Source organism: Pithys albifrons, chromosome 5 (assembly GCF_047495875.1).
Source record: "Pithys albifrons albifrons isolate INPA30051 chromosome 5, PitAlb_v1, whole genome shotgun sequence".
Classification (NCBI taxonomy): domain Eukaryota; kingdom Metazoa; phylum Chordata; class Aves; order Passeriformes; family Thamnophilidae; genus Pithys; species Pithys albifrons.
Window position 1 is genome coordinate 51,982,558 of NC_092462.1, and position 12,875 is coordinate 51,995,432.

At 38.8% G+C, this 12,875-nt stretch overlaps 1 protein-coding gene across 2 annotated transcripts in view; it reads left to right on the top strand.

The window, feature by feature from the left end:
- The window catches only part of PDS5A (PDS5 cohesin associated factor A), an 82,071-nt gene that overhangs the window by 1,618 nt on the left and 67,578 nt on the right, over positions 1-12,875 (top strand). The window lies entirely within an intron of this gene.

Sequence of the window (12,875 nt, forward strand, 5' to 3'; positions counted from 1 at the left end):
TAAAACCTACCTCAGACTTTATGATTTAATATAATACACAGCGGTTTTTTCAAACTCGGTGTAACTGGTGGTTGGTAAAGTTGCTAAATTTTCATATGCCAAAACAATTTTTACAGAAGCATCCTCTCTGCTTGTTTGGCAGCATCCTGGGGGACTGTGAGGCTTATCTCTATTCTTTATTTCGTGAATTCCTTTGTCCACTGGGAAAAAAATGAAAAGCTGCTGTGATACAGTAGTACTATTTCTTAACTCTATTCTGAAAATAGAGAATAAAGTTGAGCATTGATCAAATATTGACACAGCTCGTTTGTTAACACCATGGTCTTTGGACCAGAAAGTTTCTGTAATCTGGGATTTGGTTCTATGCCCAGAGTGAATATGTAGTAATAATTTTTAGATATAGGAAATATTCTGTCATCTGATGATCTGTTTCCCATCAGAACAGTGACCCTGCAAGGATGGAAAAATAGGAATCAGGGTCTTGGATAGTTGGTTAGTACAATGAAAAGTTGTCTTAGCTATAAATGTGAAGAGAATGTCAGCTTTGTGCTTTGCTTTCAAAGCAGCAAGGCACGTGTCAGTCCTTTCTTTGTTGTCCATTTACAGTTTTGAAAATCATAGAATGGACAAGTCTATGCCAGTATTTTCAGAACTCCCGTGGAATATTGCCAGTTAGAGGAGAAGATTTTGGAGTTGTGATTGTTTAGACAGGCACTTTGGATCAGAGTCTGTGGAGTGGGGAGGAGTGTGGGTTTGAGGTGCTCATTGAGATGGCTGGGTTTTGTCCCGATTGAAGGACTTGGAGTACTGAACTGTCATTCCTAGACAATACAGGAATAATAGAATTCCAGAATCATGTATGTATTTGATTTTACGTGTGCATGTGTATGTACTGAACATAATTTTCAGGCTAAAAGCAGATTTTTTTTCTGTCTTTTTTTAATTAACTACTGTTAAGGAGTTCAGAGGGCCGAAAGATTTTAGACTAAATGGGAACAAATACTTTGCTAGTGCACTTACCATCACTGAAATGACAGATTTTTCTTACTGCAGTGATAGTGTTTAATCTGAGTTGGAGGGAAGTTTTTGGTCAGATACTGGCTTTACTGTAGCAGCAAGAAAATCGGAAGTTCTGTATGTTCTCAAACTAAACCAGCAAGTATTTTTTTCTTTGTGCTTTTGTATATACATGTTTATGTAATCTGTTCTTCTTTACATCGGCTTGATTTATAAAAGCAAAATCATCTTGGTATCTGGAATATTACAGTGATGCAGTGTTAGAGATGGAAATGCTTAAAAAAGTTTTGTTCAGTTAAAAGATAACTTTCCAGAACGTTGTTAGTGATAAAAGCCAGCTTTAGCAGAATGTTCAAACTCACATATGAGCTAAAGATGCTCTTACAGAAAATGTTTCTTACAGAAAATGTTTCTTACACAAACTGCAGGGGCACCTCAGTGTTTTGGCCACCAGGCTTTGGGGCAGTTACTGCACACTTTTGTTCTTTAGCTTGCTGAAGTCGTGGCCAACTCAATTGGTTACAAATTTGTGTCCTTATTAGTAAATTTTCTGATATCACATCTGTATTTTTGTGTCCAGACCTCTTCTCCTAATGAAAGCTTTTCTTATAAATGGAACTTGAGATGTTCTGGGCACCTGTCCCAGAGTGCCTGAGCAGCAACTTTGTGCCAAGGACTTTTAAAAAAGAATGTTTTTGTATCTTTTCCCTCCTTCTGCTTGGGGTTGTGGGTAGTAAAATGTAGGCCAGATACTTTGCAAGGGTTTTGACATATCTGTATGATAACATTATCACTGTCCTGAAAATGAAAATGTTGAGAATTTTAAAATCAACATGCATCTCTTGAGTGATGTGGACAGGAAAAGCCTCAGAATTGCATATGCGTGGCCAATGAAACACGAGTTCAGGTGATTAATGGAGTCAGAGGTAGTTTCTGGTGTGTTGATGGCATTGATGGGTTGGTGCCTTAGGGTGGGACAGCATGTGGTGTGTAACTGGAGCTAATGAGGAAGTGATTTTAACTGGTGTGCTGGGCCCGGGGACAAGTGTCCATTTAGTAGATCCAGTTAAGTTTAACCAAACTAGGCAGAGTGTTGAAGTTTTCTATACTTTTGACTACCAGGTCAGTCTTCCTCTTTACAGGGCAACTGTTCAACTTACACAGTGATTGGTTTCAGGGCTGTAAGTCAGGTCCTTGCTGATTTGGGTGAGGCTTGAGGTGATACTTTTTATTTAACCAAGTGATAGAAGGGGAAAATAAACAATTTTAAGGCATCCAAGTAGCCTCACTCAGTTCCAAATCAAGCCAGCAACTCAGTGAAAGTTAAGAGCGATTGTACTAACACTGTCATAGTTCTTTACATAAGCTGGTTGAAGGTTGAAAGAACTTTTAGAAACCTGGCATCTGGTTTGCTGCAAAGCTTCTCTATGACTACTGAAATTTTTTCAAAATTGACTGAATTTTTCTGTCTTGTTAAACTCCAGACTTGTATATTGCTGTCAGTAAACTATTAAATCTCAGATAGAACTTTGATCACAAGAGAATATTTTGATGCCATTTATGTAAAGCCTTGTAGTCATTATGAATAAGATTAATAGTAGTGTATTTGTCAGATATACCACAACCAATCCCATCAATCCAAAATGCATGGAGACTGATTTTCTCAGAGACTGATGTAAACAGCCTTTGTAGGCAGAGCCAGAGTTGCCACCCAAAGACCTGGTGCTCCCAGGTGCTTATCCCAAACTCTCATCTCTACTGTCTCTAAAAGCATTTTGTTTTGCTGCATGCCAAAATGGATGGGTCAACAGATCCAGGTTAAAACTTAGCAGAACAAAAAACCCCAGCCAAATATAAAAAAGCCCAAACTAATTTTTAATTTCAACCTGAACCATTTTCTTGTGTGACTTATTGTGAGAGCTTACAAATAATTGGGCTGTCATAGGGGAAAAAGCAACTTCTTTCTGTGGCAGTCCTACATTAGAATGTTGAAGGAACTTCAGAATTGATTTGAATGTGAAAGTTAGGAGACGTTTTCTTTTGAGGTAGAGATGGGGAATTCTGTGCTGTTTCTGCAACTCCATCTTGCCTGATAGACTTTGCAAAGAAAAAGAAATGCTGTAGGATGCTGAGTTCAGATACAGCTTTGTGCTAAAAACTGTACAGTTTGATAAAGTGGATGACAAGTCTGTAGAAAACCAGACAATATTTATAGTGCAGCATTTTCTTTTACCTGTACATATCAGTGTAAGCAACACTGATGCATAAAATCCATAAAAAGCACGTTTGATCAGATGCTGAATATACAAAAGTGAAAAACCCCGAAGTTTCTGAAGCTTTTCAAAGGAAGAGAACTGATAAATTAATTTCAGCATGGAGATTTTCTAACACGGGTTTAAGGCAGTGTTTGGATCTGTTTCTGTGAAATAAAGTTTTACAGGTTAGAATTTACTGAGGGTGATGCAGTTCTTTATCATAGCTGGGTTATCATTCTGGTTTTTTGTTTGGTGGGGTTTTGATTTTCTTGGGGCGGTGGAGAAGGTGATTTCCTTTTGTTTTTCAATCAGTCCAATAGTCTTGTTCCTTTTACCATGGAGACAATCTCTGAAGGCATTTTCTGTGAAAGTTTCTTTGGATTTCCACACCTCCCACACCCTTTCATTCTCTCTCCAAGTCACCTCCTGCCACCCCAAGGCCTGGCTTGTGATCATCTGGAGAAGTTGGCACTCTACTCCTGGTGTGCCTTGAAGTCTTCCTTATCTTGTCCCGTGGAGTTTCTTAGTTATCTGATACATGTTTGTGGCAGAGCGAAGCCAACACTCCCTCTCCTTCTTCCCATTGTCTTTCTGCATGTCCCTCTGGTTATTGGCCTCTTCGTAGCTGGGCCTGCTGCATCTTCAGATTCCTGTCACTGGAAGTAGCTGATAATAGCAATGTACCGTATCACACACAGGTGGTTTGTAGGTATCTGTTACATAATGTTAAAATTGAGAAAGGTTGCCTGTTGCTGCTTCAATGTTTTGAAGTTGGCTGTTGTTCTGTGAGAGGAAAAAAAGCTCCTCTTTGCTCACCCTGATATTTGTTTGTAAGTTAATGGCCACTCTCTTAAGATTGTGTCGTTACATGGACCTTTGGCCTGGCCTGGCTATACCGAGGTAGTTATTTTGAACAGGACTAACAAATACAAATTAGAATATCATCTGGGAGAAGAAAATCTGTTTTCTGTTGTCTCACACGCTAGAATTTGGTATGTTTGAGGGGAAAAGTTATACACATATTACATATGTTGGATTGTATTAGTTAATAAGTGCTCTTTGCTGGTAAGACTGGCATGACATGGGGTATTTTCATGGCTTAGAGCCCTGACTTGCATGTATTTACATGCTTATATTTAAGAATTATAAGTAATTTCATGGAGATCATATAGCCAGATTACAGAAATGTTCCACAGTTAATTATTCTAACAATTTTTAAACTTCCATTAATTGTATTTAACTGCAGACTGCAGTTGCAATGTTCTTGAGCTATTGCCAGCCACGGAAGCCTAAAGCCAAATTTCTAATTTGATTTTGCTCATAGTTTAATCTTTTTAATTAGTTTGACTCTTGTAACAATCAAGTTTTTCATTAACTGGGACAGGCCACTAGTCAGAGACGAAGAAATTGTGTTCTGATTTTTTCCCAATGAAATATTAACCAATTGCTTTGTAAATGTCCCAAATTTTTTGGTCCTCAGAGGAACAGACTATGTAAGCTCACTCAGTTCACCCAGATGTTACTGAATTTCAAACTGATTGATGATGGCACCCTTTGTTTTTTATCTGATAATTTTCTTTTCTTACAAGTGCATCAGTAATTAATGGCAATTTCACATGTACAATACCATTCTAATGGTTTCCCAGCAACAATAAAATAAATGTATTGTGAAAGAAAAAGAAGCCACAATTTGAAAGGGGGAGGAAGGAGGTTGCTGAATTAGAAATGATAACTTCTGATGTCTGATGACCAAAATGGACACATTCGTTCATAAGTCTTTGTGCTCTCATTTATTCTATTGTAAACCTCAAAGAATTATTAATCTTATGCTAATCCTTTTTTTGTGAGGTGACTGCATGATGTTGAGTCACAGTTAAAAGATGAGGAGCTGAAGAGCTACTGAAAGGGAAAAAACAAAACCCCAACACCACAAAGACAAGCTGGCTTCATATGCCTGATCTGGCATCTCTAAATTGTGACTTCTGAAGGCACTGGGCATTCTGTTGCACTTTACATGTTCAGACCACAAGTTCCTTTGGTTTCAGTTGCATTTCTGAGTTCCTGGAGCTTCTGCAAACCAGACCTCATTGTCTGTCCCTAAAAACACGGAAAACAGCAAATGTTTTCTGTGAAAGTTGTGCTATAGGCGGTTTAACAAGCATTGTATAGAAACTTTGTAGGAGGTGAGAGGCTCACATGCAAGTTTTCAGACTTAACTGTTTCAAAGTATGGTGTAAAATATTCTTTTTGTGCAGTATTTTCTTTCAGTGGTAGAATTCCAGCTTCAATAAGTAAGAAAGCCTTTGGGCATGTGCTTCCCTACCAACAACCTTGATTAACTCCAGGAGGAGATTTTCTCTGTGACCTGAACCAAGTAATGGCATCAAGTTTTCGGTTGTGGTGGGTTTTTTTGCGTGGGGCATTTCTCTGTGTGTGTTTGTGCATGTAATCACCAGGTACTGTATTAGCATTAGAATTGTGAAGACTGACTAGAGGATTATTTACCTTAGATAAGAGATGAATAAGAGTTGTTATGATAACAGCATATAAAATCACAAATGACAAATAGCAAATTAGGAATTTCTGGGTTTGTTCCCCTACCATGAAACTGAAACAAAGTGTTGAAGACGAAATGTTTCTTAGGAGCATACTGGGAAGGCTGCAGCAGGCCGGAGCTCTACTAATGTTGCCTTTAGTGTGACATGATTTAATCATGAAAATCACCTTACGTGGGTGTGCCTGTCAGTGTGTATTTTTGTGGTATAATGTGAGAGACTTCTCGTGAGTTTAAATATTTTAAATAAAGTTTGGATACACAATCCTTGACATATCACTGCATTCTTAGGAGGAATTTGTATGCATAAGTTTGCAAAACAGCAGGAGCCTTACCAGTGCTCAAATACTCATAAAGGAAGTGTTAATCTCTCAACAGCAGTATGAAGTGAAAGAACTATCCCTGGGCTGGAGACAGTAATATGGAGATGATGGATAGGCAGGGAAATCAAACACACCTGAGGTTACTTTTCTTCCTCATCTGCTTGAATTAATCCCTGCTATTTTGTCTGCTTAATGCCTGTGTGCATCTTCTCCTGTGAAAAAGAAAAACAACAGACAAAATTAGCAGATCCTTGGTTCACCAGACATATTATAGCCGTTTTGGTACTTACAGAACCCAAACTTTTGTTTCGTCCCCAGTCTGTGTTAAACATTCTCCATGTATGATTTTTGTCGAGACTGTAATACTTTCTTAATCACCATTGTTACCTAGAAATCTAAAACACATGCTTGTTACTGATGTCAGTCAAAGCAATATGTGTTTGTTGGCTTTGCAGCTGCAGTAAACTAATGAACTGTATTCCCACTGCTGGGCTGACATCAGAATTTGGCTATTGCAAACATGTCTTAAGCATGATGAAGTCTTGTTAAACAAAGATAAAATTGGCTCCAAGTGTGTTTCTTCTCAGGAATGCCGATTGAAAACTTTCTGATACCTGGATAGTATGGGGATATCCCAAACCTTGGTTTTCTTTATGAGAGACAGAAGATACATGTCTGATGGAGATGTCAGAGCTGCAGTGTTAGGATCAGTTTTGCAGCCAGAGTGGGAAAAAAATTCATTCAAATTTCCTGTGAAGACTGATCAGCCTTTTTAGTATCTTACTCTGAAGTGAGTTCCTGTTCCTTTCTAGTTGTTCAGTTATATTTTCTAATCTTAATTGTGCTCTATTGTTTTCCATGAATAGAGCCTGTCAGCTTTTGCTGAAATACAGTTTGGTAGTCATTAGCAATTTTAGGCCTTATGTTTTTAGTATCGTATTTTAATACCGAATGGTAGAAGTTATGACATCTATCTCCAGATTTATCAAAACTTTCCAAACTGTTGAAACAGAGAAAAAGTTTTGTACTGGCAGATTGCATTCATAAGCATTAAAGATACATGTCTTTTCTATTTGCCAACAATTTTTTGAACAGATATGGATATTGAAGATGAAAGAGGAGAAAGAACATTTTTTAAAGGAGTTTGGAGAAGTCAGGTATTTCTAGAGTTTTCTCCCCACTCCATTCTTTGCTGTCTACAGCACTTGAAAAGTGCATGTGCTTTAAAAAAAAAAGTAGGTTAGTGCTGAGTAGTGTTAGCATTTGCTTGCAGTCATTAAAGAATTCCCTTTCCTCTGCAGTTGAAGTCTCTGTCTTGTGGCTCTCTGTGGAAATAATGTGATTGACATCTGCAGGTTTACAATTTTTTTAAGCTTTGCATAATTTACTGATCTTAAATCAGTGAAATCAGTGAAAGACCAGGTTGTGCTTACTATGAAAATGTTTTTAGCTTGCTTTTCTGATGAACTAAGTTTAATTTCTTTGTTACTCATCTTCCCTGTAGTAGTTACGTTAGTTCAATTGGGCAGAGGTTTCAGAGATGGAACATTTGTCTCATTGGTGCTGAGCAGAACAGACACACACCAATTCTGTTTACATGGAGGAGAAGGACCAGCGCTGTCAAGTGTTTCAAAAGGCGACAGCTGGAATAGACTCACCTAATCACTGCGTGGGTGTTCCAAGTGCTCCAGGGGATGTGCTGCCCCCTCCCAGCAATCCCAGCAGGGCCCCAGGGGGAGTGGGCAGGGACTGCAGGGGGGTGAGAGGAGGGTGCAGAAGGGAGTGAGTTGGCGGCTGACTCGGAGGAGAGACAGTGATGGGCAAGAGATCATGGGAAACCAGCCAGGGATAATTTTGCTGCTTATGATAAAATCAAATTCACATAGAAGCAGTACAGTAGATGAAAAGGTGAAATAAAGCACCAAAAGTTATTAATACTCTCTTAACCCACAAACTGATAGTGGGCTGTGCATGGTATTGGAAAATATTACTAGTTTTTAAACTTTTAAGTGGCGTTTTTTAACAATTGAAAATTATGTCTATATTCCTTGATCATCTCCCAGGCACTCAGCAACAGGACAAGGGGGCATGGGCTCAAGCTCTGCCAGGGGAAATTTAAGTTGGATATTAGAAAAAATGCTTTCCAGAGAGAGTAATCAGGCATTGGAATGGGCTGCCCAGAGAGGTGGTGGATTCACCATCCCTAGAGATTTTTTAAACTGAGATTGGCTGTGGCACTGAGTGCCATGATCTGGTAAATGGACTGGAGTTGGACCAAGGGTTGGACTTGATGATCTTAGAGGTCTTTTTCAACCCAATTGATTCTGTGATTCTATGATCTTGATGAAAATTGCTTATATAATATGATAATACATAAACGGTAAAGCAAAAATGAAAAAAAAAGCCAACTAAAAAATGCAACAAACCCAGCTAACTCAAAAGTAGCTAAAATTATCAAAAGATGAACACCAAGTTCTTAAATTGATGTTTTCTGTAGGATTGTTTACGTAATTAATTTTTCAGGGTTTTTTGGCTGCTTAGAATCATGATGATGATAGAAATGCTTAAGCAAAACGTGTGCAGTGAAAATAGAGTTGAACTTAGGACGTGTTTAATATAAAGAAATGTTGCAGTTAGGTTATTATGGAAATGTCATAGTGTGGATGTGAAAATAAGTTTGTTATAATAACTTGTTCCTTGAAAAAAAAGTATAAAATAAAAAATATAAAACATAAAAGTGTAAAACTTGATATTTGGTCACTTAACTCTGACTGCAGTGCCTTTTTGTGGGCCTTACTCCTGTCAGTCATACAGGAAATAATTTTTGTTTAAAAACTTTGCTTACATGAAATATGGAGGAGTTGTAATTCAGAAATTATGCTGCTTTGTTTGCACAATGGCACAGAGTATCGTGGAGGGAAGTTTAATTCTTGAGCTGTTGCAGTAATAAGAATAAAGTAAAAGTAATCTCAGTACTTACTACTTTTGATGGTAGGAACTATTCAGCATTCCAGGGGGTGGAAAAGGTGACCCCATATGGTTGTTTTTTGACAGGTGGTTCTTACTCATCACTGAAGTGCTGCAGAGTCAGCATTCATTCACTTACCAGGCAAAACAAAGAAATGCAAGGCAGCTTTAAAGCTTTTTTTCTGAAAATACATGTTTTAAAATACCTGATTCAGTCATCTTGGCATGTGTCACTATTCCTGAAAAACTTCTAATCCATCTCTTTTCCAAAGCTCCTACTTTGCTATTGCCAGTGGAATTTCAGTGGCAAGAAAAGAAGTGCTATTTTTGCTCATGTGCAGTCACTAGAGAAAGGAGTTGCATTTGTGAGCTGTGACTTTTTTCTTAGAAAAATGTATGTAGACTATGAAAGGAGGCATAACTCTGCTGCCTGAGGGAGAGTGGGAAATCCAGAAAGATGATTTCAGCGTTGTTCCACTTGGAACTGGTAGTCTAGACTGCCATTAAATCATGAGAATTTTGCTTTAGGAAATGGGAGGGTTCACCTAGTGCAAAAGCTGTGTCTTTGATAGAATATGTACACATTGATAGAACTGCAAGTAGGTCAGTAGAAAACCTAATAAGTTGTTTAAAAAAAACCTCTTTGAAGTGGGAGTGAAAATCAAGTTTAATGTCTGTGTTTCTAAACCTCAGCTGGGAAAGTAGGAGTGGTGGATAACATTTTTGAAATCTGGTCTTTCAGTCCTAGCTTGTGTTTCCCTTTAAAGGTTAAATCACCTTCAGTCAGATTACGGATTAAAAAGGCTGCCATTTGATTTTGTTTCATTTTGACACTTTTACCTACTGTTCTTAATTGACATTCTTGTGCAAATGAAAGCATTCTGGTCTGAGCTGTGTGTGTTATGTGGATTAAAGCATACTCATCCTGAAGTTGCAGCTCTGTGTGTCACTCCATGTCTGATGCAAAGATTGGTTTCTGATACTCAGGTCCATCTGTGAGGATGGAGTTCTGCACTAGCAGTGGAACTGGTGTGAGATATACCTTCAGGGGCTCTATTTCACAGGCTCTGCCTCCTGGAAATTCTTACTGTGGAGTGTGCCCTTCTTGAGACTCTTCAGTCTCTGACTTCAGTCGGTATGAGGGCTGGCATGCATTTGTTTCTGTGTGCTATCTGAATTAATGCCTCTCAACATTTGATTAAAGGACTGGCAGCATGCAACATCCCCATAAAATTAATTTTAAAAGGAGCTTCAAAATATTAGAAACTATGACAGTATTAATTGCTAGTGTCTTTAGAGGATTTTTTGAGAGTTTTCCCACTATTTTGTGTAATTTTTATAATTTTTCTGCTCAAAAATGAAGCTATGGACAAAAATAATTTCCTTAGAAAGGTAAAAAGGTCAAGCGCTAATGATGAGTTAGTTCTGCAGAATATTGTGAGCCAGTTTAGCAATCCCAGCTGACCTGCATAAATGGGTATTTTATCATAGTCAAAAGCAAGTTAGTTTATCTAAAAATAAACAATCCTAGTTCTCTTTATAGTCTGCCAGAATAGTGTTCTGGACGCTTATCATCCTGACTCTGGTACTTGACTACGCTGAGTACTCTTGTCTTGGTGCTGCTCCCGAAGGAAACAGTTGCTCATCTTCACTGCAGCTGCCATTGCTGCTCAGAGAACAACGGTTCAAAGTCATTGTCCTTGTTTGAGTCAGCAGCACTCTTGAAGTCATAGAAGCAAATGGTTGTGGAGACTGAGAGAAGTCAAAAATAGAGGCACATTAGTGACTGTAGGGAAGGCAGGAAGGTGGTGTGGTTGGAAAGGATGGAATTGCTACAGCAGAAGCTGGAGCGTTGCCCTGAACCAAACCCCAGTGTGTGAACGCACAAACACCAAAGCCAGCATGGAGCCAGTGAAGTACTCTTGCTGCTTGTGGGCCATCCTTTTCCACATGCCAGCCCAGGTGTTGCCTGCAGGATACTGAATTGTGGAAGGGATCCTATTCAAAAGCATTTACTTCTTCCAATTAAGTTTTCGTTTGGATCAGTGTGACTTACACAGTCACCAACTACCCTCTCCTTGCATTGGCAGAAACTTTATGGCAATCTTCTAGTGGCAGAACTGTTTCTTACAGTGACAGCTTATTTTGGAATGCTGTGTTCATTGGGTCTGACCTTACCAAGTCAGCTTCAGGTTTCATTAAATTGCACCCTGAGGTAGCCTCACCCTCCCCTATCTGTTTTTACAGCTGCTTGAAAAAGCAGATGAGTCTGAAAAGTAGCCTGGCCAGAAAAAGGGATTTTTCAGTAGTGTCACTGCTCAGTCACATGTGTGCTGGAATAATGGAGGGACGGAACTGAGAGATTTGGGTTGGCTCACACAGCCATGAAACTGCACCCTAAGAAATTCTACAAACATCCCCTCACCCCCTGTATTTGTGAGACAGTATCTGTAAAAAAAAAAAAAGTGTCCCTTGTTTCGGGGAGCTGCAAATGTCAGTGAGTGAATGATGTACTGGCCTTCCATGTACTGGCCTTCCATGTCTGAAAAATGAAACTAAGAAACAGAGGAGAATGTTCTGTGGTTACAAACAATGGAAATCAGTGCCGTGTTCATACACAAATGTGGGTATTTTGCAGGTGTCACTAATTATGAACTAACATGAATGTGGATCTACATGAATTTTCTAATGTTTAGCTGATTGCTGTACTAGATCATATCAGTCGTTCTAATACATGATTGCTTTAAAAATAAATTTATTTTATATTGAAATTTAGACTTCTAGTAATAAGTAGAGAGAGGTACTTAAATACACTTCACCTTCCTCTAGGATTGATAGGTTTCCTCGTTTTTCCCCTTACTGTCTTTCCCTCTTGTTTAAAGGAAGGAATTTGAGGTTTCAGTGTGTTTGAGGCCTTGCTACACCTGATGGCTCACAGTTCTGTACCAGTATTATGGTTATGAGATTTGGGCTTTAATGTTTAGACTGGTCTTTTCCTGTTCTGCAGTACAAACTGTAGAGTTTGGTGCTGTGACTCGAGCTAGAGTAGGCAGCACTGTCAGTGCTTGCAAACAGATTTGTCTCCATGCCAGCTCTCATTCTGAATGTTTCCCCCTCCTAATGCCTGCTGTGGTTGATTGTTCTTTAAACAAAGACGAGTGCAAACTTAGGGGATGTGTATCTGTCTGTGGGGGAATGTGTGTGCACACGTAACCATAGAGATGAATTTTTTATTTCCAGACAATCATACATGGAAAAAAAATTGTATTCCCCAGCAGGTAAGGCACCATAAATAGCCTTCTCCCCCCAAGCATGAACTGATAAAGTGCAGGTAGTGCTATCTTTTCTTGTGTCTTCCCAAAGCCAGCATTATTAACACTCCACAGGGCTCCTAGCAGGAGTAGACCATGAGTTTACTCCTGCACGTGCAGCTCTTTCAGAATTATTCATAGAAAGTGAAAACCCTTCTTCTTTAAGTCATTTAAGTAATATATTTTACACAGGACCTGAGAGTTGTGCAGAATGTATTGTTAAGGACTCCTGGATAGGCCAGAAATCCAGCTGCTGTTGAAAGATGTCACATAATTTTGTTTATTTTTTAAAGAGTCAGCATTTACAAGGAGCTTGCACTTTTGTGATGGCTGTTTGCATTGAAATTCTGTAGTTGCCCAACTTCAGCCAACCTTAGAACTTAATTTTGCCCACCTTTCTTGTAGTAATTTCTTTGTGTATGGAAACTTCTATGAAAATAGGTGCATG